The following is a 27,304-nucleotide window of genomic DNA, read 5'->3' as shown; positions in this document are numbered from 1 at the left end:
TTGAGTGTAGATATAACAAACCCAGTTAGAAGTAGTTGAAAGAGTGACAACCTAAACCTTAACAGACAAAATAAGTCTTACCATTGCTTTTTAGAAGAATGAGGCTACATAACCCCTATGTAGACAGTTGTTTTAGGGAGACTTATAGCCAGGTAGCCGCTTGTCTAAGTTTGCCCAAGTAGGCCTTAACCTCTTATTGTGTTAGTAATATATAAGCCGAAGTAGTTGTCACCATTAACAATTTTAGCATTTTTCTAAGTATGAGAAGATGCAAGAATTTGGGCTCAAGAAAATCTTTACCTGAAAATATCTGACTCTCCAAAGGCCTATTTTGTCCATTTCTTCAGAGCACAGAACGAGTGTCTAGTTTCTGATTTTTGCCGTGAATTCCTTTCAGGGGATGTTGAAGGTCAGCAGCTGGAGTGTCCATGAGCTAATCTTTGTAGAGGCCGACAGCAAGTGCCATGCAGGGCCCCTTTATGGCCGTGGGTTTGACCATGATTCGGGGCATTTTGTGACTGTCTTGTCCCATGGAGCTCTGAAGGCTCGTTCCCAGGGCTGTCGAGGATTTCACTGACAGGCCCCTCCGTGTGCCGTTACTGGACGAGGCCCTGTGAGCAGCAAGCCTGTGGACCGCACCTGTCTCACTAGTCTCTTGGTCCAGGAAAATATTCCCTCTGGTTGCTTCTTCTCATATACAGAGTCACACCATTATAATTATGGATTTTATGTGGAACTGTATACCCTCATTACACCAGTGGCTCAGTCACACACTTGGTAATGTAAGGGACAGCCCTTCTTGAAACAGGAAATATAGAAAACAATATGCTAACTGCTAAGTCACTTCAGTCGTGTCCAACTCTGTGCGACCCCATAGACGGCATCCCACCAGGCTCCCCCCGTCCCTAGGATTCTCCAGGCAAGAATACTGGTGTGGGTTGCCATTTCCTTCTCCACAGAAAACAGTATAGTCAGCAGTAATAGTAAAATTATAAGAAAGAACTTAAGTCAGGACCTTCCATTGGGTATAGCCCAGTGACATCTCCAGGTCATCTGACTTAGCTTGTTAAATGGTTATAGCCTGCTGTTAATCTCCTGGTTGTAGACCCTGAAGTATCTGATCTTTATTTAAGACTGGTTACTGAGATAAGCTTTAGACACAAACTCAGAGTGTCCTTTTAATAACTTAATTAAACCTCTTAGCAATGTAACATAACCACAAGGAACTACCTGAGAAGTGAGTCTTAGTAAACACAGACCTTAATTAGCAAAACTGAAACAATATTCAGTCAAACATAATAGATGCCATAGGCCTGACATCAGTTAGGTGGATTTTTCTTTTATCACTCTCCAGCATACTTTGAGATTTCTGTATATGTCGAGAGACAGTCTTTTTTACCTTGATGAGGCTGCTCAGAACCCAAATCTCCAATTTCTGGAGGGACAAGGCAGAGAGAAAAGAAACATGTTTTAATTTTACCCACAAGGGTAAATCACTAACTTGTTTTCAATCATCAGTAACTTGAGGAGAAGAGCTTCTTTATATCTGAAAACAAAGATTAGAAGCCAGTAATATGTCAGACAAAAAGTCATGAAAATTGTAATCATATTTAGCAGTCTGTTTAATCTCATGCAACTAATCCCTTGTTCTGGCGTCCCTGCCCAACAACCGAGGCTGCCAGTGAAAGCGATAGTCTCCAGGAAGCTTGAGAAGTTCTTTGCCAGTGTCTGTAAGACCTGTCCAGCAAAGTGGGTGCCCCAGTCACTGTAGATTGTAGAACATACATTTTAACCATTTTTTCTCCATTGTGAGATATTAACCTTGAAACCAGGAAAAGCCAAGTGGCTATCTTGGACCTTCCATAGCTCTGACGTTTGGTTTACAACCATTGTTTATCCGTTTTAAATTCCCTGATGAGGGGTTAATTTTTGTAGAAGCAGAATGAGCTTTGTCCATGTTTGCCACAGTCTGCCATCAAAAACCACATTCCAAGAAAACTTTGTTCTTTTAACAGGGAGAGAAAACCAAATTTCATTTCAGTATCAACTTATATTCACTGTGAAACAATAGTTATTCACTTAGTCAAAGTAACAATAAAAGATTTCAAAGGCAGTTTAATGTCTTATGAAACTTGTATCATGCACAAAACTCTTACCTGTCACAAACCTTTTTACACTTTTTGTATTTATCACCTCATTTGTGCATTTAGAGAACAGCCACCTGTAAGTTTAGACTTACTTTCTTTTTCCTTAATAGAATGTAATTCCATTCCTTATACCTTTTTATTGAAAACATACATCCTGCTTTCCTTCAGCAACCATGACCTATACTTTATATAATCATTTTGTAGATTGGGGCTTCCCTTGTGGCTCAGCTGGTAAAGAATTCACCTGCAATGTGAGAGTCCTGGGTTTGGAAGATCCCTTAGAGAAGGGAAAGGCTACCCACTCCAGTATTCTGGCCTGGAGAATTGCATGAACTGTATAGTCCATGGGGTCACAAAGAGTCAGACACAACTGAGTGACTTTCACTTTCAAACATAAATCACTGCAAGGTATGCCATTTGTAAAAGTATCTTCACAACGTCTATGTTGATAAGGTCGATAAACAAACATTAATACCAGATATCAATTCAATAGCGAGTATTTCCCAGTTCACACAAGCCTGAAATTCATTTTAGTTTAATTTTCTTGAATATAGAATTGCTTGATATGTAAGCACTTACTTCTCTTTAAGCCAATTAAATACAGCTCATTGACCAATTAGCCTTCAGCAATGTTGTCCAAGGATGGAGACACAAAAATCTGGACAGATAGAGACCTCACAGTTTTCCGCTTAAAATTTAAAATGTCTCTTTGTCCTTTTTTTCCCCTTTGGCTTTAAGTTCTACCAGTTTGCTCATGGCTGGAGTCCCAGACAGAGTGGGCTGTGTATCTCAAGAACATGATAAGCGTTAACTTTAGGTTTTTTCCCAGGCATGTTTCTGTTTCTCAAGCAGGGTTGGATCTCCAAAAAAAAGTATTTTAATAGGCCAGCTTTTTTTATTGCACGTGCAAAAAAAAACTAGTTTTACAATTTCAAAAAGATTTCATTTTAACTGTTTTCTCCAAAGTCTGAAGAATTTCATGGTCATTCAGTGTCAAAAATGTCTTCTCTCCTTTTTGTAGTCATAGTTTAAATGACTATGACTTTTAAATTTTAACCAAATTTAAACCAAAGAGTGTTCAAATTGCCTCTGATGACAGAGGCAGACTGTCTGATAAGATGTTGTCCCAGCACGGATTGTCTCTCTGGGCAGGTGAGGGCTTTTCTTCAAGCAAAGAAAGCCTGTATATAAGGGACTTTTTAGGCTCTGGGTATCAAACTTATCCCAGGTTTTCCAAGATACAATTCAAAGGGGTGGTTCTGGAACTATTAGCTCCTATCTGTAAGAGAGAAAAAAGGGGTGTCCAGTGCTGCAGTTTTTTCTACTTGCAGCGTCCCTCCTTGCTCTAAATGGGGGTGGAGACAGGTCTTCCCCCTAAGCTCCCTTCCCTGGCCAAAGTTAACCTGTCTCTTACTGACATAGGTGTCTCACTGTCATCCCTCCCTGTTCTACCACCGAGGCATGGTGGAGATGCACCAGGGTAGACCTAATGGCATCCCAAATTGCTGTCCAGTTCCTCACCATTAAAACCTTTGCCTGATTTCTGCTCATCCTCCGATGCCACCCGGAGTGGTATGTGTTAGCAAAAGAGGTGGTGAAGGGCTGGCCAGCAAGGAAAAAGTGATTTTTGTCCTTGAGCTATTAGGACATTTCCTGATAGCTTTCCAGTTCATTTCCACAGATTCTACAGAAAGAATATCTAAGGAGTTGAGACAGAAGCCGCCAGAGCACCTCCCCTGGTCTGCTAAGAGGCAGCATTACCAAAGGAAGAAAAGCCCACTGCACTTCCGATCTGACCAGATTCTAGGATTCCCGACCTGTGTCCTCAGAAGTCTCATAGTCACCAGCTGTGCCTCCATTCATATAGACCAGAGGGACAGGTGTGACAAGGACTCATTTCAGGTCATTGGCCCCTGAGGCAGGCAGCTAAGAGAGCAACCTCTAGCCTGAGAGATGTTCCTGGAGACAGCTCCTTCCAGCTCCCAAATGTGCTCCTGTCTGCAGTGCATGAAAAGACAACGCAGGTGTAAATTTTGGCTTCTAGCAAGGCTAGGTGTTTTGTGACTGTCAATCCAAATTTGAGGTCTAAGTAATAGTACACAGTAACAGAATGGATTGCAAGTCCCTTGAAAGTCTGAGATTCAACAGATTAGGTTAGTAGTTTCAGTTCCCCAGGCAGTTACGAAATGATCAGAGACCAGGAAAAGGTGACCGAGAAAGGAAGTTTGGTCCATATGCTTCTGAGTTAGTAGAGACTTTACAGTAAAAGAGCAGAAGAGTCCCAGCTCTGAGTATTCTTACATGTCTTGAAGATCCTGGACGAGCCCCCAAGATGATAGCTTACAGTTAACAGTGCCTCTGGATTCGTGGTCTCCGAAGGAGAAGATTTAACTCTGAGACCAAAGAGAGTCTTAGTCACTTAGAGCTTTGTGTAGATTTTATTTAAAGTGAAAGTGACAGAAAAAACTTCTGACATAGACATCAGAAGGGGGCAGGAGAGTTACCCACCTCACTAATTTAAGTGGGGTCTTATAATACTTCTCAACTATCTGCTCAGTTCAGTTCAGTCACTCAGCCATGTCATGTCTGACTCTTTTCGACTCCAAGGACTGCAGCACACCAGGCTTCCCTGTCCATCACCATCTCCTGGAGCTTGCTCAAACGCATGTCCATCGAGTCGTTGATGCCATCCAACCATCTCATCCTCTGTCCTCCCCTTCTCCTCCTGCCTTCAGTCTTTCCCAGCATCAGGGTCTTTTCCAGTGAGTCAGATCTTTGCATCAGGTGGCCAAAGTATTGGAGCTTCAGCTTCAGCATCAATCCTTCCAATGAATATTCAGGACTGATTTCCTTTAGGATTCACTGATTTGATCTCCTTGCAGTCCAAGGGACTCTCAGGAATCTTCTCCAATCCCGCAGTTCAAAAGCATCGATTCTCTGGTGCTCAGCCTTCTTTATGGTCCAACTCTCACATCCATACATGACTACTGGAAAAACCGTATCTTTGACTAGATGGACCTTTGTTGACAAAGTACTGTCTCTGCTTTTTAATATGCTGTCTAGGTTGGTCATAGCTTTTCTTCCACGGAGCAAGTGTCTTTTAATTTCATGGCTGCAGTCACCATCTGCAGTGATTTTGGAGCCCAAGAAAATAAAGTCTGTCACTGTGTCCACTATTTTCCCATCTATTTGCCATGAAGTGATGGGACCAGATGCCATGATCTTAGTTTTCTGAATGTTGACTTGTAAGTCAACCTTTTCACTCTCTTTCACTTTCTTCAGTAGGCTCTTTAGTTCCTCTTCGCTTTCTGCCATAGGGTGGTGTGATCTGCATATCTGAGGTTATTGATATTTCTCCCGGCAATCTTGATTCCAGCATGTGCTTCATCTAGCCCAGCATTTCTCATGATGTACTCTGTATATAAGTTAAACAAGCAAAGTGACGATAAACAGTCTTGGCGTACTCCTTTCCCGATTTGGAACCAGTCTGTTGTTCCATGTCAAGTTCTAACTGTTGCTTCTTGACTTGGATACAGATTTCTCAGGAGGCAGGTCAGGTGTCTGCTATTCCCAACTCTTGAAGATTTTTCCACAGTTTGTTGTGATCCACACAATCAAAGGCTTTGGCATTGTCAATAAAGCAGAAATAGGTATTTTCCTGAACTCTCTTGCTTTTTCTATGATCCAACACATGTTGGCAATTTGATCTCTGATTCTTTTGCCTTTTCTAAATCCAGTTTGAACATCTGGAAGTTCTCAGATCACATACTGTTGAAGCCTGGCTTGGAGAATTTTGAGCATTACTTTGCTAGCGTGTGAGGTGAGTACAATTACGCAGTAGTTTGAACATTCTTTTGCATTGCCTTTCTTTGGGATTGGAATGAAAACTGAGCTTTTCCAGTCCTGTGGCCACTGCTGAGTTTTCAAAATTTGCTGGCATATTGAGTGCAGCACTTTCAAAGCATCATCTTTTAGGATTTGAAATAACTCAACTGGAATTCCCTGATATCTCAGTTGATAAAGAATCCACCTGCAATGAGGAGACCCCGAGTCGATCCATAAATCCAGAACATCTCCCTGGAGAAGGGATAGGCTACACACTCCAGTATTCTTGGGCTTCCCTTGTGGCTCAGCTGGTAAAGAATCCTCCTGCAATGCAGGAGACCTGGGTTCGATCCCTGGATTGGGAAGATTGCCTGGAGAAGGGAAGGTTTACCCACTTCAGTATTCTGGCCTGGAGAATTCCATGAACTATACAGTCCAAAGAATTGAACATGACTGAGCGACTTTCACTTTCAACTGGAATTCCATCACCTCCACTAGCTCTGTTCATAGTGATGCTTCTTAAGACACTCTTGACTTCTCATTCCAGGATGTCTGGGTCTAGGTTAGTGATCACACCATTGTGGTTATCTGGGTCAGTAAGATCTTTTTTGTATAGTTCTTCTGTGTATTCTTGCCACCTCTTCTTAATATCTTCTGCTTCTGTTAGATCCATACCATTTCTGTCCTTTATTGTGCCCATCTTTGCATGAAATGTTCCCTTGGTATCTCTAATTTTCTTGAAGACTTCTCAAGTCTTTTTATCTGGAATAGATACAAAATGCCTCAAGGCTGTGAGAATTTCCCCTAGACCCTTTCCCATAACATGCATCCTGGGATGACATCAGCACGAGATTAGCTAGAAGGAACAGGTTAACCCAGAGCTCAAGGCTGTGGAAGTTTTACCCAGGCCTTCTCCCATAGCATTCACCCAAAGCTCAAAAAAAAAGACCTGTCCTTGAACAAGAGAAACTGCTGCCTGTGAGGCCTACTAGTCTAAGTAAGGCAAAAGAATGTGAAAAAGAAAGAATGTTTACCTTCTCCTTAAAGGGGCCTTAGGCTTGGACACCTTATCAACCTGCCTAAGTTAACTCTCTCAAATCTCTTGTCCAGGGATGAAGGATAGACAGAGATAAGGAAGGATGGTGAAAGGTAATTGCCTGGGGTTATTAACTCATCTTTCCATTTAAGAGTACTGGCTACTAATGCTTTATTTAAACTGTCTGCTGGGGTGCTAGATCTTCTCCTGGCTGGAAATAGCTGTTGTTCCACCACACTTTGTAACAGGGAAGTAGGGTAGCTTGCAACTTATTTATTTGATTACACCAGGTCTTAGTTGGGGCATATGGGATCTAGTTCCCTGGAACCATGGATTTAACCCAGCCCCATGCAATGGTAATGCAGAGGCTTAGCTATTGGACCACCAGGGAAGTCCCTGACAGGGAGATAGTCTTGGAAGATGAAAGACTTCCTTCCCTTACTCCCAGAAAAGTACATTTTCAATTATAAACAAACACCAAGATGTTCTAAAAACCTAAGTAAATCCTGATAAAGTAAAAATTTTCTTCACCATCCACTAATTCCAGTTCCAGCTCCATAAGCAGTTTGGCAGGGGCATTCTTTCAGTTGCTTTTCTGTTTATTTTCATACAAATATATTTGCCTGTGATTAGTTTTGCTTTATCATTTTTACATGTATCTATTCATCAAGTTTTTTTTAATAATTTGTCTGTGGAAAAATTACTGTGGAAATATTTCATACTGATCTGCCTTACTAATTTTAAGTCATTGTATGACTACCATAGTTTTAGATAATTATTCCCCTGTTGCTAACAATTATTATTATATATTTTTTGTCATTTCTGTTTTTCTGACTTGCCTTTTCTATACTCAGTATTCTGTGGGATGGTTTGCAATTTTCAGATATTTGATAGGAATCAAAAATGTTTCTATAATACATATTCATTCCGTTCAGTTGCTCAGTCGTGTCCGACTCTTTGTGACTCCATGAACCGCAGCACGCCAGGCCTCCCTGTCCATCACCAGCTCCCGGAGTTTACCCAAACTCATGTCCATCGAGTCAGTGATGCCATCCAAGCACCTCATCCTCTGTCATCCCTTTCTCCTCCTGCCCTCAATCTTTCCCAGCATCAGGGTCTTTTCAAATGAGTCAGCTCTTTGCATCAGATGGCCAAAGTATTGGAGTTTCAGCTTCAAGATCAGTCCTTCCAATGCATATTCAGGAATGATTTCCTTTAGGATGAACTGGTTGGATCTCCTTGCAGTCCAAGGGACTCTCAAGAGTCTTCTCCAACACCACAGTTCAAAAGCATCAATTCTTCAGTGCTCAACTTTCTTTCTAGTCCAACTCTCACATCCCTGCATGACCACTGGACAGACCATAGCCTTGACTAGATGGACCTTTGTTGACAAAGTAATATCTCTGCTTTTTAATATGCTGTCTAGGTTGCTCATAACTTTCCTTCCAAGGAGTTCAGTTCACTTCAGTGACTCAGTTGTGTCCAACTCTTTGCGACCCCATGAACCCCAGCACGCCAGGCCTCCCTGTCCATCACCAACTCCCGGAGTCCACCCAAACCCATGTCCATTGAGTCAGTGATGCCATCCAACCATCTCATCCTCTGTCGTCCACTTCTCCTGCCTTCAATCTTTCCCAGCATCAGGGTCTTTTCAAATGAATCAGCTCTTTGCATTAGGTGGCCAATGTATTGGAGCTTCAGCTTCAATATCAGTTCCTCCAATGAACACCCAGGGCTGATTTCCTTTAAGATTGACTGGTTGGATCTCCTTTCAGTCCAAGGGACTCTCAAGAGTTTCTCCAACACCAAGTTCAAAAGCATCAGTTCTTCAGCGCTCAGCCTTCTTTATAGTCCAACTCTCACATCCATAGATGACCACTGGAAAAATCATAACCTTGACTACACAAACCTTTGTTGGCAAAGCAATGTCTCTGCTTTTTAATATTCTGTCTAGGTTGGTCATAACTTTTCTTCCAAGGAGTAAGCGTCTTTTAGTTTCATGGCTGCAATCACCATCTGCAGTGATTTTGGAGCCCCCCAAAATAAAGTCAGCCACTGTGTCCACTGTTTCCCCATCTATTTGCCATTAAGTGATGGGACCAGATGCCATGATCTTAGTTTTCTGAGTGTTGAGCTTTAAGCCAGCTTTTTTACTCTCCTCTTTCACTTTCATCAAGAGGCTCTTTAGTTCTTCTTCACTTTCTGCCATAAGGGTGGCGTAATCTGTATATCTGAGGTTATTGATATTTCTCCCGGCAATCTTGATTCCAGCTTATGCTTCTTCCAGCCCAGCGTTTCTCATGATGTACCCTGCATATAAGTTAAATAAGCAGGGTGACAATATACAACCTTGATGTACTCCTTTTCCTGTTTGGAACCAATCTGTTGTACCATGTCCAGTTCTAACTGTTGCTTCCTGACCTGCATACAGGTTTCTCAAGAGGCAGGTCAGGTGGTCTGCTATTCCCATCTCTTGAAGAATTTTCCACAGTTTATTGTGATCTATACAATCAAAGGCTTTGGCATAGTTAATAAAGCAGAAATAGATGTTTTTCTGGAACTCTCTTGGTTTTTTGATGGTCCAGTGGTTGTTGGCAATTTGATCTCTGGTTCCTGTGCCTTTTCTAAAACCAGCTTGAACATTTGGAAGTTCACGGTTCACATATTGCTGAAGCCTGACTTGGAGAATTTTAAGCATCACTTTACTAGCCTATGAGATGAGTGCAATTGTGCCGTAGTTTGAACATTCTTTGGCATTGCCTTTCTTTGGGATTGGAATGAAAACTGACCTTTTCCAGTCCTGTGGCCACTGCTGAGTTTTCATAATTTGCTGGCATATTGAGTGCAGCACTTTCACAGCATCATCTTTTAGGATTTGAAATAGCTCAACTGGAATTCCATCACCTCCACTAACTTTTTTCGTAGTGATACTTCCTGAGGCCAACTTGACTTCACATTCCAGGATGTCTGGCTCTAGGTGAGTGATCACACCATTTTGATTATCTGGGTCATGAAGATCTTTTTTGTACAGTTCTTCTGTGTATTGCTGCCTCTTTTTAATATCTTCTGCTTCTGTTAAGTCCCTACCATTTCTATCTTTTATTGAGCCCATCTTAGCATGAAATGTTCCCTTGGTATCTCTATTTTTCTTGAAGAGATCTCTAGTCTTTCCCATTCTATTGTTTTCCTCTATTTCTTTGCATTGATATAATACATATTTCTGTTACATAAATTACAAATATTTTCTCCCAGTTACTTTTTTAAAATAACTTTTATTTTTTAGTTTTTATTTTCATACTGTAGTTGATTTACAGTGCTGTGTTATTTCCATATATACAGCAAAGTGATTCAGATAGACATATACACATATCCATTCTTTTTCAGATTCTTTTCCCATATAGGTTATTACAAAAGCCATGTAGGTTATTACAATAGGTTGAGTAGAGTTTTCTGTTCAGTACAGTAGGTCCTTATTGATTATATTTTATATATAGTAGTGTGAAGGACAGGGAAGCCTCGTCTACTGCAGTTCATGGGGTCAGACATGACTTAGCAACTGAACAGCAACACTTCACTTAGTATGATAATCTGTCGGTCCCTCCATGTGGTTACAAATGACATTATTTCATCCTTTTTTATGGTTAATATGCCATTGTATTGCACATGCTAAGTTGCTTTAGTTGTGTCTGACTCTGCAACCCTATGGACTGTAGTCCTCCAGCCTCTTCTATCTATGATTTTCTCCCGGCAAGGATACTGGAGTGGGTTGTTGTGTCCTCCTCCTGGGATCGAACCTGCATCTCTTTTGTCTCCTGCATTGGCAAGATGGTTTTTTATCACTAGTGCCACCTGCAAAGCCCATGTATTAGGTTGGTGTAATTAGGTTGTATTAGGCAAATACAATTAGGTTGTAATTAGTCTATGTATTAGGTTGGTGCAAATGTATTTGCAGTTTTTGTGTTGTTGAAATTTGCCATCTGATATTGAATACATTCTTAAATAAATGTGGTTATGTTGTATCATTTTAAAGTGCATTTCTTGCTTCATGTTTTTTTGCAAATGACTTATTACATGCTATTTATTTTAGACTGTGGAAATGATGTTAGACAAAAAGCATATTCAAGTGATTTTCTTTTTGACTTCAAAATGGGTTGTAAAGGAATGGAGACAGACAATTTGTGACGTTTGACCCAGGAACTGCTAATGAACATAGTGCAGCAATGATTCAAGAAGTGTTGCCAAGGAGATGAGAGCTTTAAAGATGAGGAGTTCAGTGGCTGGCCATTGAAAGTGGACAGTGACCAATTGAGAGCCATCATTAAGCTGATCCTCTGGAAACTACAAGTTTCCAAGGAACTCGTCTGCCTGCAATGCGGGAGACCTGGGTTCGATCCCTAGATCAGGAAGATCCCCTGAAGAAGGAAATGCCAAGGAACTCAACACTGGCAATTCTGTGGTCTTTTGGCATTTGTAGCAAATTGGAAAGGTGAAAAGGCTTAATAAGTGGGTGCCTCAGAAGCTGACTAGAAACCAAAAAATTCTCATTTGGAAGTGTTGTCTTCTCTTCTTATATGCAACAACAATGAACCATTTCTCGATTGGATTATGACATGCAATGAAAAGTTGGATTTTATACAACAGCTGGTGATGACCAACTCAGTGGTTGGACCAAGAAGAAGCTCCAAAGCTCTTTTCAAAGCCAAACTTGCACTAAAAAAAGTCTTGGGCACTGTTTGATGGTGTCTGATCCATGACAGCTTTCTGAATCCTAATGTAACCATTGCATCTGAGAAGTATGCTCAGCAAATTGATAGGGTGCACCAAAAACTGTAACACCTGCAGCTGATATTGGTCAACAGAAAAGGCCCAGTTCTTTTCCACAACAACACCTGACTGGATGTTGTACAACCAGTGCTTTACAAGTTGACCAAATTGGGCTACAAAGTTTTGTTTCAACTGCCATATTCACTTGCCCTCTAGCCAACAGATTACCACTTCTTGAAGCATCTCAACAATTTTTTTGCAGGGAAAATGCTTCCACAACCAGCAGCAGGCAGAAAATGCTTTCCAAGAGCATTTCCAAAGTGATTTCCAAGTTGAATCCCGAAGAACAGATTTTTATGCTATAGCAATAAACCAACTTTTTTCTCATTGGCAAAAATGTGTTGATTGTAATGATTCCTGTTTTGATTAATAAAGATGTGTTTGAGCTTAGTTGTAATGATTTTATATTCACCATCTGAAACCACAGTTATTTTTGCACCAACCTAATATATATGGGCCACATCTTCTTTATTCCTTTTTTTCTATCGATAGACATTCAGGTTGCTTCCATGTCTTGACTATTGTAAACAGTGCTGCAGTGAACACTGGGGTGGATGTATCTTTTCAAATTATTGTTTTCTCAGGGTATAGGACTAGGAGTGGAGTTGCTGGATCACATGGTAGTTCTATACTTAGTTTTTTAAGGAACCTCTATACTATTCTCCATAGTGGTTGTACCAGTTAACAGTCCCAACACTGTAGGAGGGTTTCCTTTCTCCACACCCTCTCCAGCATTTATTGTTTTGTAGACTTTTTAATGATGGCCATTCTGACCAGTATGAGGTGATACCTCATTGTGGTTTTGATTTGCATTTACTAATTCGTGATTTTGAGCATCTTTTCATGTGTCTCTTGGTCAGCTGTATGTTGTCTTTGGGAAAATGTCTATTTAGAGTTTTTGCCCATTTTTTATTAGCTTGTTTGTTTTTATATTGAGCTGCACAAGCTGTTTGTATACTTTGGAGATTAATCCCTTGAAGTTGCTTTGTCTGCAGATATTTTCCCAAATTTTGTGGATTGTCTGTTTGCTTTGGTTTCCTTTGTTAAGCAAGAGCTTTTAAGTGTGATTAGGTCCCATTTGTTTGTCTTTATTTTCTTTACTCTAAGAGGTGGATCCAAAAAGTTAATTGCTGCAATTTGTGTCAGAGTCTTCTTTGTGTATTTTCCTCTAAAAGTTTTCAGACATTTATGTTTTTAATCCATTTTAATTTTTGTATATGGCATTAGAGAATGTTCTTAATTTCTTTCTTTTACATGTAGCTCTCCCATCTTCCCACACCACTTATTGAAGAGATGGTCTTTTCCCAATTGTATGGTCTTGCCTCATCTGTCATAGATTAGTTGACTATAAGCACATGGGTTTATCTCTGGGCTCTCTATCCTGTTCCAGTGAGCTACATTTTTGTTTTGGTGCTAGTATCATACTGTTTTGATGACTGTAGCTTTATAGTATAGTCTAAAGTCAGGGAGCCTGATTCCTCTAGCTCCATTTTTCTTTCTTAGGATTGCTTTGGTTATTAGGGTTTTTGTGTTTTCATATAAGTTTTTTAAAAAATTTGTTCTAGTTCTATGAAAAATACTCTTGGTAATTTGATAGACATTGCATTGACTATATAGATTGCCTTGAGTATTACAGTCATTTGGACAACAGTGATTCCTCCAATCCAAGAGCATGGTATATCTTTCCATCTGTTTGTGTAGTCTTCCGTTTCTTTCATCAGGGTCTTATAGTTTTTCAGAGTACACATTTTTGCCTCCTTAGGTAGGTTTATTCTTAAGTATTTTAGTCTCTTTGATAGGATGGTAAAAGGGATTGTTTCTTTAATATTTCTTTCTGATCTTTCATTGTTATTATATAGAAATGCAAGAGATTGTGAGATTGTAATTTTATATCTTTTAACCTTATCCAGTTCATTGATGAAGTCTAGTAGCTTTCTGATAGCATCTTCAGGATTTTTTTTATTAATTTGTATAGTATCATGTCATCTGCAAATAGTGACAGTTTTACTTCTTTTCCAGTTTGAATTCTTTTACAGTAAATTCCCTACATGTGAGCTACAAGAGCATGTTTAGAAGTCCAGTTTGTTGGTAAGCCCAACAAAGTTAGCCTACATACCCAACTAATACAACTGGCTATATACTATAATAGGTTTATAATACTTTTCACACAAATAATACATAAAAAACAAAAAATAAAGAAAACATTTTTATTCTTACAGTAAAGAACCTTGAAAAGTACAATAGTACACTACAGCAGTTAGCATACAGGGGCTGGCATTGAGTGAACGGCAAGAAAAGCTACTGACTGGAGTGGGGATGGAGAGTGGGAGATGGCAGAACTGAAGAATCAGTAGCAACAGGAGATGCAGTTTCACTCACGCTTGACATTAGTTGGCACAGGTTCTGGTTCCTTGCTGGATTCAGTTCTGTCTACCCTCTTGAAAAAAACCAATGATGTCTGAGTGGTAGCTCTGTTTTTTTCTCATCACAGATGACACGATCACACTGGATTGTATTTTGAATGGCTGCTGCATCTTTCATGTACCATTCTGCATTTGTGTCCTGAGCCTCAAAAACTGACAGTACCTCCTCAAATAAAGAAAATCCCCTTGCATCATGCGTCTCTTTGGTTCTTCAGTTACTACTACTTCCTCTTGTTTCTCCATCCTTTCTCTGGCTCTCCAGTTCCACCAGATCTTCATCAATAAGCTCCTTGTGTGTACAGCAAGGAGTTCAGTGTTATAAGAACAAGCAATATCTACCATCTTTTCACCTTGCTCCGCTCTCTCCATTATTTTCACTTTTGTTTCCATCATTATCGCTTGGCACTTTTTACAGTACCAATTACATCACTGCTGCTTTTATGCTTACTCCCAGACATCCTGGGCTTGAAGTAAAGATACTGTCCTGCTGTACTATATACAAGACTGTACAGTATAAGGTACACAAAAGCATATCCACTTGTAGAGAATGCATGCAAGTGACAGTGCATGCCAGACATGAACACACTTACATGGTTTGACATGCGAATACATTTGCATCTTTGAAAGCTCACAACTTTGAAGGTTTGTATGTAGCAGACTTAATGTATTTTTTTTCCCCTCTGATGGCCATGGCTGGTAGTTCTAGAACTATGTTGAATAACATGGCAAGAGTGGACATCCTTGTCTTGTTCCTGATCTAAGAGGAAATGCATTCAGATTTTCACCATTGAGTATGATGTTAGCTGTGGGTTTGTTGTATATGGGACTTCCCTGGTGGCTCAGAGGTTAAAGCGTCTGCCTGCAGTGTGGGAGACCTGGGTGTAATCCCTGGGTCAGGAAGATTCCCTGGAGAAGGAAATGGCAACCCACTCCAGTATTCTTGCCTAGAGAATCCCATGGATGGAGGAGCCTGGTGGGCTACAGTCCACAGGGTTGCCAAGAGTCAGACACGACTGAGCAACTTAACTTCCCTTCTTCCTTCCCTTTTGTTGTATATGGCCTTTATTATCACTGAGGTAGGTCCCTCTATGCCCACTTTATGGAGAGTGTTAATCATAAATTAGGGTGTTGAATTTTTAGTGGAAGCTTTTTCTGCGTCTGTTGAGATGATCATATGGTTTTTGTACTTCAAGTTGTTAATATGATGTATTGCACTGACCGATTTGCAGATATTGAAAAATCCTTGCATCCCTGGGATGAATCCCATTGGATCATGGAGTATGAACCTTTTATTCTGTTGTTTGATTTGGTTTGTTAGTGTTTTGTTGAGAATTTTTGCACTTGTGTACATCAGTGATATTGGGCTGTAATTTTCTCCTTTTTGTGTGGTGTCTTTGACTTGTTTAGGTCAAAGGCATTTTAGGAGGTTTCAGGCCTCCTAAAATGAGTTTTGGAGTGTTCCTTCTTCAGCAATTTTTGAAAAGTTACAGAAGGATGGGTGTTAACTCTTCTTTAAATGTTTGATAAAATTTGCTTGTGGAACCATCTGGCCCTGGATTTTGTTTGTTGCAAGTTTTTTAACCACAGTTTCAATTTCAGCACTTGTGGTTGATCTGTTTGTATTTTCTGTTTCTTTCTGGTTCAACCTTGGAAGATTGTACCTTTCTAAGAATGTGTCCTTTTCCTTCTAGGTTAAATAGCTTTAGATTTATAGAAACATTACAGAGATAGTGCAGAGTGTTCCTCTATACTCTTCACCCAGTTTTAGTTTCCTTGAATATTATCATTTGAATTAATTTGCTCAGGCTGCCATAATAAGAAATATGCACTCATTGGCTTAAATGACAGAAATTTATTTTCTCACAGATCTAGAGGTTGGAACTCCAAGAGCAAGGTGCCAGCAAGATTCATGTCTGGTGCCCTCTTGCTGTGACCTCATGTGACCTTATCTCTGTGCTGTACATTCCTGATGTCTTTTCCTCTTCTTATAAGGGCACCAGTCCTATTGGATTAGGGCCCCACCCTTACAATCTCATTTAACCTTAATTACCTCTTTAAAAGGGCTTTCCTGGTGGCTCAGATGGTAAAGAATCTGAATGCAGTGCAGGCGACCTGGGTTTGATCCCAAGGTTGGGACGATTCCCTGGAGAAGGGAATGGCAACCCACTCCTATTCTTGCCTAGAGAATTCCATGGACCCAGGAGCCCACTGGACTCCAGTCCATGGCATTGCAAAGAGTCAGACAGGATTGAGTGACTAACACCTCTTAAAAAGCCCTGTCTAAAGACAGGCACACTGAGGACTAGGCCTTCAACACATCAGTTTGAGGCAGGGGACACAATTCAGTCCATAACATCATGCTGTATTACTGTGGGATGTTAAGAAACCAGTACTGGTTGATATGTTATTGATATACTATTACATATAGTCTAGGCTTTATTCACACTTCCCTAATTTTCCCATCAATGCCTTTTTTCTACTCCAGGATTTAATCTAGGATGCCACATTGCATTTAGTTGTCATCTCCTTAACCACCCCTAAGGTCCATGACTGTTTCTCAACTGTGTTTTTACATGACATTGATAGTTTTGATGAGTACTGGGCAGGTATTTTTTAGAATGTCCCTCAAACTTTGTGTGATATTGATAGCTTATGGGGAATGATGTCAGATTCATGATCTCCAAAGAAGAAGATTTAGCTTTGGGACCAGGGACCAGCCTTGATCACTCAGGAGCTTTTGTGTAGCAGAGTTTTATTAAAGTGAAAAAGGGACAGAGAAAGCTTCTGACTCAACATCAGAAGGGGTACTGAGAGTGCCCCCATCCACTAGTCTTATCAAGGCCTTATATTACTTTTACCAGACCTGCTCCCACAAGGTACACCTAAAATTAACAAGATTAGAACTAACAATAGAAGGGTCTTACCAGACACACTCCCACAACATGTATTTTAAGATAACAAGATTAGTCAGAAAACTTTCTTGTTAAGGAGAAACATGTCCTGGAGCAAGATACATTGGTTTTTTTTTTTTTTGAGGAGTTAAATACTCTTTATTTGATACTATACATAAACCACACTAAAATGCCTTTCATTAAATAAAAGGCTAAATTTTAGATAATTTTAATTAAATTGGCATAGTTTATAAAACCAAAAAGATAAAGTGGAATTTGTCAGTGTATTTTCAATTCTTGCCTTAACAGGCTAATGAACACAACTTCAAACACATCTGAATCCTCCTCTGTTCTATGAGATAGTGAAGGGACCTTTTCAGTATTTAAATATATTAATATAACCAGTTATAGAAATCTAAATATAAAACCAGTCTCTTATAGGGTTTGAGAAGGAATGCACCATCTCCCTAAGAAGTTTAATATTCCTTATTCAAGTTCAATCATCTCTTTAGAATGGGAAAAGTGATAGTACTTGTTGAACCGGAATTACTATCAAAATTAAAAAAGCTGACCATATTTGTTTAGCCACAAACCAATCTTATTTAAATCAGGACTGTCCAACAGAATTATTCCATCTGTCGTTCATGATCTGAATTCTAGTGTGTGAGATCAATTTAAATATGGTACACATAAAAAGTCATGAGACACTTCTGTTTCATAATAAATAAGGCAGTGGCCAACTATTACTCATTGGTAGCTTTTTTGAGATAAGCTATCAAGTCCTCCCTCTCTCCCTTCTTCTTAATGCCAGCAAAGATCATCTTTGTTCCAGAGATGTACTTCTTGGGATTCTCCAAGTATTCTATCAGCGTCTCCTCTCCCCAGATGATACCTTTGTTCTTGTTGGCATCTGTGTAAGAGAATCCAGCAGCCTGACCCGTCTTTTGTCCAAACAGACCATGGAGGTTTGGCCCAGTCTTGTGCTTGCCGCCCTTTTCCACAGTATGGCACTGGGCACACTTCTGAACAAAAATCTTCTTGCCCTTCTCAACATCACCCATTTTTAAATCGTTCTTTCTCTGGGCGCGACCGAGAAGTTCCCGCTCGCAAGCCGAACGCCCTGCTTTCTAAGCCAAGATACATTGTTATATTGACTAAAACAAAGCAGCATAGAAAAAAAGTTTGTCTTTTTCTCCTTAAGAGCCCCAGACCTCTTTCTCCTCCTCAGGGCTCTGGGACCCCTTTCTCCTCCTTGGGGACCCTGGACTTCTTATCAGCTTACCTAGGAATTGACTCTCTCAATATTTTCTAATGACTAGACTGGATTTGGCGAATAAAATGCTGCAAAGGAAAAGTGCCCTTCTCATTACATCATACCAGGGGGACATGACATCCACATGATATCATTGGTGAATTACGAACACTTGGTTAAAGTACTGTTGACAGGTTTCTCTGTGAAGTTGCTAATTTTCCGTTTCCATGCCATATTTTTTGGAAGCCAGTCACTAAGTCCAACCCATACTCAAAAAAGGGCGGGGAGGGTTAAGGTCTAACTCTTAGAAGGAAGTATCTACGTATATTATTTGGATTACTTACATAAAGAAGATTTGTCTCTTTCATTTTATTCAATAACTTTTATACCAGCTTGTATTCATGTGTGTTTATTTTATACTTTGGGTTATAATCCAGTATTATGTACTTCATTGCTCAAACTTTTCAGCTTTGGCTGTTGGGAGTTTTTTCAGGTTGGATCCTGTATCCCACTCTCCTCCCACCCCCTTCTAAAAATGTTTTAATGGTTTCTTTTATAAATTTATCAAATCATTTTTCTTATAGCTTTTGCATTCTGTGTCTTCATTGAAGGCTTAAAGATAAATGTCACTTAGGAAAAGGCTAGGTTATGTTATGGTGACAACTCCGACATCTTAGTGTCATGTAAGGAGTAAAGGTTTATTTTTTGTTCATGATGCATATCTATCATTGGTTAAGTAAGAACTGTTATGAATCTTCTTTATGACCCAGGCTGGCAGAGCACAACTACTACACACACAACTTTTTATTGAATATAACATGAAAGTAAAAGTGAAGTCGCTCAGTCGTGTCCAACTTTTTGTGACGCCACAGACTGTAGCCCACCAGGCTCCTCTGTCCACAGGATTCTCCAGGCAGGAGTACCTTAGTGGGTTGCCATTTCCTTTTCCAGAGGATCTTCCTGACCCAGGGATTGAACCCAGGTCTCCTGCATTGTAGGCAGACGCTTTACCGTCTGAGCCACCAGGGAAGAATATCATAATGAAGTCTAATTTATTTTATGAAAGTGAAAGTGTTAGTTACTCAGTTGTATCTGACTCTTCTGACCTCATGGACTGTAGCCCACCAGGCTCTTCTATTCATAGAATTCTCCAGGTAAGAATACTGGAGTAGGTAGCCATTCCTTTTTCCAGGGGATCTTCCTGACCCAGAGATTGAATCCTGGTCTCCCGCATCACAGGCAGATTCTTTACCATTTGAGCCATCTTATAATATATACATATATCTATAATGGAGTAGGGCAAGGCAATGCACTCCAGTATTCTTGCTTGAGAATCCCGTGGACAGAGGAGCCTGGCAGGCTGTGGTCCATAGGGTCACAAAGAGTCGGATCCGACTTAGAAATGACTTAGCATGCATGCATGCATATCTATAATGTGTGTAGTAATAATTCATACACAGAAATTTGTACAAAGTGAACAACTTGATAGACAGGTTTGTACATCATGGATAAATAGCTGGCACATAGATTGAGAAAGAGAACATTAAACCCCAGAATCTATCCCTTTGTGCTCTTTCCTAGTCACTCCCCTTGCAAGGATAAACAGCGTTATAATTTTTAATTGCCAAAGATTTGTCTGGCTTTGAAATCTATATGAATGTAATCATACTTTATGTACTCTTGTTTGGCTTTTTTCACTGACCAGTATATTTGTGAGAATCATCCATGACATGGTGCATGGTCACAGTTCATTCATTCATTCTTTTTGTTATTTAATATTCCATTGTAAGAAAGTACCACAGTGTTTCAGTCCACAGTTTCTGGACATTTAGTTTGTGTTCAGTTTTTGGCTATGACAAATAACGATTCTATGGACCACTGTCCCTTTCTTGGTGAACATGTGTATACATTTTTGCTTAGAAGTGGAATTTTGCCCCCCCTGCCCCAAGTCAGAAGATGTGTGATGTTCACTCCTCATAAATACCAGTTTTCTAAAGTGGTTGTATTCTGATATTATCCTGATAGCTGCTGGTCAGAGGGAGAGGTCTATAGAGGTTTTTGTACCGTCAATTAAGTGAACTGACCCAGAAGTGATGTATTTCACCTCTGCTCATTTAACCTCAAAGGAGTAAGGACAATCCTACCATGGCCTGGAATACGGGGAACCAGAACTATTACGTTCAGCTTTTTAATCCAGGTAGATGTGTGTGTGCGTGTGTGTGTGTGTGTGTGTGTGTGTGTGTGTGTGTGTGTGAATGTTGTGACAGTGGGAGGCTTTTTTTAGGCAGATGATTTTCTTCAGATTTTTGTTTAAGCAAATACCACAGATTTTAATACGAATTCTTATTGAGATTGTTACATAATTTGTGTTGAATTGTCTTTTAATTTCCCTTTATTGCAAGTTATTTAGAAACAGATTTTAAATATTTTCAGGTTGATAGATTTTTGCTTGTTTTATTGTATTTTCATCAATAAACTTCAAATTTTCTTGTACTGTGGTAATCGTATGATCTGTAAGTATGATCTTTGCTTTCCTGAATTTGTTGTGATTTCCTTGTAACCTAGTATGTGATGACTTTAGTGAATGCCGTATTTTTTGAAAATTTTGTGCTCTCTGTTGAAAGTGATTCTCTTTATTTACTAGATCAAGCTTCTAGTTTCTTATTTTATCTTTTGGAGGTGTGTTAGCCTATTATTATGACTTTACTAATTTTTCCTGTTTTCACTAGTTTTGTGTTATAGATGTAAAATGTTTAAGATGTGTGATTGTTGTAATCTCTTGGTAGATTATGTGATCGTGAAGCATCTTTGTCTTTATTGCTTTTGGCTGTAAATTCTATATCATGTTGTTGATATTGCTATACCTGCTCTTTTCCCTAGCAACTGTGTAATGTATCATTTTCTATCCTTAAACATTTTCTGTATGGTTTTGTTTTCATTGTCTCTGTTAATATATAGGCTGAGTTTGTATGTGTTTGTTTATTTAGCTGAGTCAGGCATTAGTTGTGGCATGCAGGATCTTCCTTGTGTCATGCGGATCTTTCGTCGCAGCATATAGGTTCTCCAGTTGCGGTACAGGCCCAGGAGGTGTGTTGCAGTGTGTTTTTACTTGCTCTATGGCATGTAGGATCTTAGTTCCCCAACCAGGGATCCAACCCCTGTCCCCTGCATTGCAAGGTGGATTCTTAACCACTGGACCACCAGGGAAGTCTCTACGTTGAATTTTTTAAATTCAATTTGAAAAAAATTTTAATAGGTGAATTTAAATATTTTGCATGTTTTATTCTTACTGATATGTTTGGAATTATTTTGTTTTCTGATTGCCATGTTTCTTCTTGATGTTTGATGCCTTGATCATGTTTTCTTCATTTTATTTTTTCACTTGCTTCAGTGATTTGAAAGGTATGAAAACTTTATAATTCTTCTAGTGGCTCCCTTTTTAAAAATTTGTTTATAAAATATATTAGAAATACAGGTGAATATGGAGACTGACATATTGTTGGGGGAGGATGTCTGGAGCATCTTTAGACAAGATTACTCTTCCCCATTTTGTTCTGGAGCAGTTGATTGAGGAACATAGGAGTTAAACATAAAAAATTAAATGTGAACTTTATTACTGATAACATTATGGAGCTTGGTTTATACCTATGTACATTTATATCTGTAAGCTGGTGGAATTACTTACACAAGCAGTCACTGGCATATTGGGCAATCCCAGGGATAAATTCCAGATGATGCATCTGCAAATTGGTGGAACCTTCATCATCTTGAATCCTTGGGTTACTGTGCAGAATAGAGCCTCCTCCACCGCAGCATCTGGGCTGGACATGGAGCACCAGCAAGAAATAGCCTCTTTTGTAAATTAAATCATAAAGATTTAAGAGTTGTTTGTTGCCATGCATTATTCTAACTGATAAAGTCAACTTCTAGGGCATGGAGCAGACCAAGACCATACTCACTGTAGGTAGGTAAGAAAAAGAAGAGCAAGGTAGGACAATGAGGTTTCTTCTTTTGTGAATTTCTTAGTCCCAGTCTCTGCCCATTTGTTTGTTGGGAGTGTTAGCTTTTTGTCTTTGATTTATAGTTCTTTGTAAATTCTGAGTACTAATCTTTTGTTGCTGTCATGCATTGTACCTGTCTTCCTGGACTGTGAGTTGCCTTTTTAAATTTTGTTTTTGGGGTCTTAAATTCTTTGTAAATTCTGAATACTAATCTTTTGTTGCTGTCATGCATTGTACCTGTCTTCCTGGACTGTGAGTTGCCTTTTTAAATTTTGTTTTTGGGGTCTTAAAAGCAGAAGCATTAAATCGTCATATAATCAAATTTCTCAATCTTTTGCTTTATATTTTAGACTTTTTTTTTTTTTTTTAATCCATCTCTACCCCACTGTTTGAGTTACTTTTCTATATTTTCTTCTAGGACTTGTAAAACTTTTCTTCTTATAGCTAGGCTTTTACAAAAAAATTTTTACTTAATATTTATTTGGCTGCTCTAGGTCATAGTTGTGGTATGAGAACTCTTACTTGTGGCATGTGGGATATAGCTCCCAGACCAGGGATCTAACCTGAGCCCTCTGCATTGGGAGCACAGAGTCTTGGCCACTGGACCACCAGGGAAGTCCCTACCTAGGCATTTTTTCTTCTTCTTCTTTGGTGTGTGGTGGCCTGTGGTGTGATAATGATAGAAATTCCTTCCTCCTTCCACCCTAGACAATATTACTCTTGTTATTCCATCCCCAGTCCAGTCAGTCTCTTTGCAACCTCATGGACTGCAGCACGCCAGGCTTCCCTGTCCTTCACTATATCCTGGAGTTTTCTCAGACTCATGTCCATTGAGACAATGATGCCATCCAACCATCTCATCCTCTGTTGGCCCCTTCTTCGCCTGCCCTCAATCTTTCCCAACATCAGGGTCTTTTCCAATGAGTCAACTCTTCTCATCAGGTGGCCAAAGTATTGGAACTTTGGCTTCAGCATTAGTCCTTCCAATGAATTTTTGGGGTTGATCCTTTAGGATTGACTGGTTTGATCTCCTTGCAGTCCAAGGGACTCTTAGAAGCCTTCTCCAGCACCACAGTTTGAAAGCATCAGTTCTTTGGTACTCAGCTTTCTTTATAGTTCAACTCTCACATCTGTACATGACTACTGGAAAAAATTATAGTTTTGACTGTGGACCTTTGTCGGTAAAGTGATGTCCCTGCTTTTTAATATGCTGTCTAGGTTTGTCATAGCTTTTCTTCCAAGGAGCAAGGGTCTTTTAATTTTGTGGTTGCAATCAGAGTCTGCAGTGATTTTGAAGCCCAAGAAAAAAAAAAAACCTGTCATATTTCCATTTTTTCCCCATCTGTTTGCCATAATGTGATGGGACCAGAGGCCATGATCTTCATTTTCTGAATGTTGAGTTTTAAGCTAGCTTTTTCACTCTCCTCTTTCACTTTCATCAAGAGGCTCTTTAGTTCCTCTTCACTTTTCTGGCTTTAGGGTGGTATCATCTGCATATGTAAGGTTATTGATATTTCTCTTGGCATCCTGATTCCAGCTTGTGATTCATCCAGCATGATGTACTCTGCATTTTGTTGTTCAGTTGCTCAGTTGTGTCCGACACTTTGTGACCCAATGAACTGCAGCACACCTGGCTTCCCTGTCCTTCAGTATCTCTTGGAGTTTGCTCAAACTCATGTCCATTGAGTTGGTGATGCCATCCAACCATCTCATCCTCTATTGCCCCCTTCTCCTCCCCTCAGTTTTTCTCAGCATCAGGGTCTTTTCCTATGAGTCAGCTCTTCGAATCAGGTGGCCAAAGTATTGGAGCTTCAGCTTCAGCACCAGTGCTTCCAGTGAATATTCAGGGCTGAATTCCTTTAGACTGACTGATTTGATCTCCTTGCAGTCCAAGGGACTCTCAAGAGTTTTCTCCAGCACCACAATTCAAAACCATCAGTTCTTTAGCCTAGCCTTTGTTATGGTCCAACTCTCACATCCATACATGACTACTGGAAAAACCAAAGCTTTAACTATATGGACTTTTGACAGCAAAGTGATGTATTTGCTTTTTAATACATTATTTAGGTTTGTCATAGCTATTCCAAGGATCAAGCATCTTTTAATTTCATGGCTGTAGTCATCTTCTGCATTGATTTTGAAGCCAAAGAAAATGAAATCTGACACTGTTTCCACATTTTCCTTATCTTTTACCAGGAAGTGTTAGGACTGGGTACCATGACCTTAGTTTTTTGAATGTTGAGTTTTAAGGCAGCTTTTTCCACTCTCTTCTTTCACTTTCATGAAGGCTCTTTAGTTCCTCTTTACTTTCTGTCATTAAAGTGGTATCTGCATATCTGAGGTTGTTGGTATTTCTTCCAGTAATTTTGATTCCAGCTTGTGATTCATCCAGCCTGGCATTTTGCATGATGTTGTCTGCATATAAGTTAAATAAGCAGGGTGACAATACATAGCTTTGACGTACTCCTTTCCCAATTTGGAACCAGTCCATTGTTCCATGTTCAGTTCTAACTGTTGCTTCTTGTCCTGCGTACAGGTTTCTCAGGAGGCAGGTAAGGTGGTCTGGTATTGCCGTCTCATTAAGAATATTCCACAGTTTGCTGTGATCCACACAGTCAAAGGCTTTAGCATAGTCAATGAAGCAGAAGTAGATGTTTCTTTGGAACTCTCTTGCTTTCTCAGTGATCCAACGGATTTTGGCAATTTGATCTCTGGTTCCTCTGCCTTTTCTAAATGCTGCTTGTAGATATGGATGTTCTCGGTTCACATACTGCTGCAGCCTAGCTTGCAGGATTTTGAGCATAATCTTGCTGGCATGAGTGCAATTGTACCGTAATTTGAACATTCTTTAGCATTGCTTTTCTTTGGAATTGGAATGAAAACTGACCTATTCCAGTCCTTTGGCCACTGCTGAGTTTTCCAAATTTGTTGGCATAATGCATGCAACACTTTAACAGCATCATCTTTTAGGATTTGAAATGTCTCAGCTAGAATTCCATCACCTTCAATAGCTTTGTTCATAGTAATGTTTCCTAAGGCCCACTTGACTTCACACTCCAGGATATCTTGCTCTAGGTGAGTGCCCACACCATTGTGGTTATCTGGGTCATTAAGAGTTTTTTTGTAGAGTTCTGTGTATTCTTGCCACCTTTTCTTAATCTCTTCTGCTTCTATAAGGCACTTGCCACTTTTGTCATTTATTGTGCCTATCTTTGCATGAAATGTACCCTTGGTATCTCCAGTTTCCTTGAGGAGATCTCTGATCTTTCCCATCCTATTGTTTTCCTCTATTTCTTTGCATTGTTCCCTTAAGAAGGCTTTCTTATCTCTCCTTGCTATTCTCTGGAACTCTGCATTCAGTTGGGAATATCTTTCCCTTTCTCCTTTGCCTTTGCTTCTCTTATTTTCTCAGCTATTTGTAAGCCCTCCGCAGACAACCACTTTGCCTTTTTGCTTTTCTTTTTCTTGGGGATGGTTTTGGTCACTACCCCCTGTACAATGTTATGAACCTCCATCCATAGTTCTTCAGGCACTCTGTCTACCAGATCTAATCCCTTGAATCTGTTCCATCACCTCCACTGTATAATCATAAGGGATTTGATTTAGGTCATACCTGAATGGCCTAGTGGTTTTCCTTTCTTCAGTTTGAGCCTGAATTTTGCTGATGATCTGAGCCACAGTCAGCTCCAGGTATTGTTTTTGCTGACTGTATAGAGCTTCTCCATCTTCAGCTGGAAAGACTGTAATCTATCTGATTTCGGTACTGACTATCTGGTGATGTCCATAAGTAGAGTCTTTGCTGGTATTACTGGAAAAGAGTGTTTGCTGTGACCAGTGTGTTCTCTTGGCAAAACTTTGTTAGAATTTGCCCTGCTTCATTCTGTACTCCAAGACCAAACTTGCCTATTATTCCAGGTGTCTCTTGACTTCCTAGTTTTGCATTCCAGTCCCCTATGATGAAAAGGACATCTTTTCTTAGTGTTAGTTCTATGAGGTCTTGTATGTCTTCATAGAGTTGTTCATCTTCAGCTTCTTCAGCATTAGTGGTTGGGCCATAAAATCAGATTACTGTGATGTTGAATGGTTTGCCTTGGAAATGAAATGAGATCAGTCTGTCATTTTTGAGATTGCAACCAAGTACTGCATTTTGTACTTTTTTATTGACCATGAGGGCTACTCCATTTCTTCTAAGGGATTATTGCCCAGAGTAGTACATATAATGGTCATCTGAATTAAATGTGCCCATCCTCATCCATTTTAGTTCACTGATTCCTAAAATCTCAATGTTCACTCTGCCATCTCCTGTATGACCACATTCAGTTTACCTTGATTCATGAATCTAATAGTATGTACAACCAATTGTCACTACACCATGTGTTGAGCATTCTTACTTTTACCATGGCTTCTCAGGTGGTACAGTGGTAAAGAATCTGCCTGCCAGTGCAAGATACGTGGGTTTGATCCCTGGGTTGGGAAGATCTGCTGGAGTAGGAAATGGCAACCCACTCTAGTGTTCTTGCCTGGAAAATTCCATGGACAAGAGGAGACGGGCCACAGTCCATGGGGTCACAAAGAGTCAGACATGACTCAGTGACTGAGTGTATACACACTGTTACTATTGATCTTCAATGCTACCTGTGCCATAAGTGAAGTTTCTATGTATATGGGGTCTGTTACTGAGCTCTTATATATAATAGAGATCTAGTATATGTGTCAATTCTACATGCCTAAATTATTGCAAGTTTTAATACTTGGCAGGGCAAAGGCCTCTTTCTGTTTGTTTTCAAATTGTTCTCAGTTCTTCTTGACCCTGTGGTCTTGTAGATTCATTTTAGGATCAACTTATTAAGTTATGTGAAAAGTTCTGTTGAGATTATGATAAGAATGCATTTAGTTTGAAGGAAA

At 39.7% G+C, this 27,304-nt stretch overlaps 1 protein-coding gene and 1 pseudogene across 9 annotated transcripts in view; one reads left to right on the top strand and one right to left on the bottom strand.

Moving 5' to 3' along the window:
* CDC14B (cell division cycle 14B) overlaps positions 1-27,304 on the top strand; it is a 131,336-nt gene that overhangs the window by 35,597 nt on the left and 68,435 nt on the right. The gene's annotated exons all lie outside the window — the stretch shown is intronic.
* LOC136176730 (cytochrome c pseudogene) lies at positions 17,529-18,207 on the bottom strand (annotated as a pseudogene).

The sequence above is a fragment of the Muntiacus reevesi genome, chromosome 10, assembly GCF_963930625.1.
Source record: "Muntiacus reevesi chromosome 10, mMunRee1.1, whole genome shotgun sequence".
Lineage (NCBI taxonomy): Eukaryota > Metazoa > Chordata > Mammalia > Artiodactyla > Cervidae > Muntiacus > Muntiacus reevesi.
The sequence above is the reverse complement of the archived record's forward strand: the minus strand, read 5'-3'. Positions and strand labels throughout refer to the sequence as shown.